The 2,979-nt window shown below is 40.7% G+C and overlaps 1 pseudogene; it reads right to left on the reverse strand.

The window, feature by feature from the left end:
- Positions 1-1,014: 1,014 nt before the first annotated feature.
- On the reverse strand, positions 1,015-2,625 carry LOC119579691 (annotated as a pseudogene).
- Positions 2,626-2,979: the final 354 nt, after the last annotated feature.

The following is a 2,979-nucleotide window of genomic DNA, read 5'->3' on the forward strand; positions in this document are numbered from 1 at the left end:
ACGCACACACTATATATATATAATATATATATATTATATAATATATATAAATATAATAGTATATATATATGGATAGATATTAGATAAGATGTTATGTACATGTGTATATATACGTGAGTGTGTATCTATCTATCTTATCTATCTATCTATCTATTATCTACAAATCTATATATATATATATATATATTAAATATATATAATTATATTATTAATATATTATATAACATATATATTACATGTATACACACACACACATACACACGATATATATATATATAATTTAATTTTAAAATATATTATTTTATATATTATATATTATAAAATATATATATATAAAACATACGTATTTTATTTTACATGTATACACACACACACATACACACGAAAATTATATATATAATATATATATATATATATATATAATATATATATATAAAAATTAATATAATATATATATAGTGGAAAGGAACTGGGGACTCTACCACGTACTCACTACCAAGATCATCACAAACATGAAAACTACAATTAAGTATCATGCTGTGACCACGGCGGCTCAACTGACCTACCGTTAAAAAAAAAATGTATATATGTAAAAGAGATAGATAGTTCTTGTCGAAAAAAATTACGTTGCCTTCATACTTTTAGTCGGTCTCCTTAACGCGCTTTGGTCCGCAGTGGAAGACAGATTAAGACAACGAAGCGGAGGTGTTTTCCTTCTTTTATCATGGGAAGACTTGTTTGTCAAGGAACAAGAAAAAGGTTTAACCATTTGGGAATACATTATATTCGAAAAGGTTTAAGCACAATTATGGACCTTTTTTACGTTAACTAGTGTCTCAATGCTGCTTTACGTTTACATAATAAAAAAATAAATTTTACATATTTCCTTCAGTGAAGTGCTTCAGCATAAGTAATGAAATACATTTCGTTATCAGTGCAGTTCAGATGTGGAAAGATGTTATGATAACGGATCCGGTCGGTCAAAGGGCTGAGTGTTGCGGGCCGGATCAGGTCCTAACTGTGGACGGCGGGGCTAAAGAGGGAAGTTCCCTCCGACGCGGGGCCTCCTGACGCAGGCGCACGCCACTGCCAGTTCTTCCACGTCTAACACGTGGATTTTGGGTCCTCGACGAACCCACACGGGGTGTGGCGGGTCACTGGCACGCATTGGTGTCCGTCCTGGAGCACTGGGATCCCCCGCAGGTGCACACGGCCTCCAGGACCACCGCCGAGAGTACATGGGGGGCAGTTCCGGGCCACGTAGTGGGTGGGGACAGTCTCCGATGAGCTTGGGAAATGTTGGATCCAGTCGGGGCGCAGCTGAAACTCGGGTTTTATGTGGTTCTCGTGCAGGTTGAGTCGAGGGCGGAGCAGTTGATTCCGCGGTGGAGCACTGAGACGTGTATACGATGGGGAAGGGCACTGCCTTGTACTCAGACCTGGAGGCGGCCTCCACCCCTGCTCCGAGTAGTGCTGAAGGAGGCCGGGTATCAGCTCATCCCAGCTTCGCTTCCTTTTAGGCCGAAAGTCGGATGTAGGACCAAAGGCCCTTGGTGTGGCGCCTCGCGTCCTTCCGACGGACGCCCGGCCACGTCGAGAGGGGGCGGAAGTCCGAAGTGAGCGAGGGAAGCCCCGGTCGAGGGCGAGCGAGGATCGGAGAGGGACGAGCACCAGGAGGGGAAGGAGAGGGCGAAAGGCGCCGCGAGCTGGGACAGGACGGGAGCTGTGCGAGCGCCATGGCGGACAGGTGGGCAGTCGATGGAAGCTGGACCGCCTTTTTATACAGCTTGTGCCGCCCGCGCATCCTCGCACACGACAGAAACAACTATAGCCGTGCTTTTAGATTGAACATTAAACGAAAGGTCCGATAAAACCCGGCTTCATAAGTTTCAGTATAGTTGGGAGATCAGAAACCAAAAACCAAAGAAGTGAGAAATAGTTATTTCCCTGTAAACCATATCTTCATCGATTATAAATACACATAGAATCACATATTTAATCGAAAGCCGGAGTAAGTTTTGTTTTAAAAGAATCGCAATGTCCTGTTTTTACGTCACGGACTCCCTCGCAAGGGCTAGGGCGGTGTTTTTTTTCGAAGGACTTTGGCCCGGGCAGGTGGCGACCGTTACCCCGAATGGATCCCTCCCCTCTTCATGTCGGGCCATTGGGGCAGGATTCCAATTTCCACACGCTGGACACCGACTATCGTATTTTTATTGACTTCTGTTTTTCTGTTTTTCTCTTCCATCTTCCATCACTTCTTTGGTCCCCGTCTGTGCGCGTTATGCTGCACGGAGGGGGCCGCTTCTCCGGAATCTCAGCGAAATAGGAAAATGAAATTTGCGTAGGATCATAAATTGAAATGAAAACAAGGAAGGGTAGTATAAAATGTCATAGATTATCTTTCCTGTTCTTCTGTCCTTATAAGTTGTTCGCGGTGAATATTACAGATGAAAAACATAGTTCTGATGCAGTTATATGAAGAAAAAAAAAATTACACATATAGACAAACAATCATCGTAAAAATAATACATTAGTGCCCACTGTCATGGTTATTTAAGCAGGACAAGTACAAGGGCAAGAAAACAAAGCCTTTAGAGATTCAAAGTTTACAGCTACAGGCATTGTTTCTGCCCCAAATAATGGTGTAATGGTGATAAAGACTGGATTTTGGATAATAAGGATACAACACGGACAGGAACAATGGCGACCGAGAGAGAAAAAACAACAACTAAAAACAAAATTAATACTGTCAATACTATTAATAATATGATAGAATTATAGTGACAACTTTAACGAATAATTACAGAAAATTATAATAACATGAATAGTAATTATATTTTATGATAATATTAATATCAAAGTTAAAAATTAAGGATGGTGATAACAGCAATAGTGTTGATGATAATGACAAAAATGATAGTGGTAAGGGTAACAAAGGAGTTTGATAATACTATTATGGGAAATGGGAAAAAGTTA

This window comes from Penaeus monodon, chromosome 12, assembly GCF_015228065.2.
Source record: "Penaeus monodon isolate SGIC_2016 chromosome 12, NSTDA_Pmon_1, whole genome shotgun sequence".
NCBI classification, from domain to species: Eukaryota; Metazoa; Arthropoda; class Malacostraca; order Decapoda; family Penaeidae; genus Penaeus; species Penaeus monodon.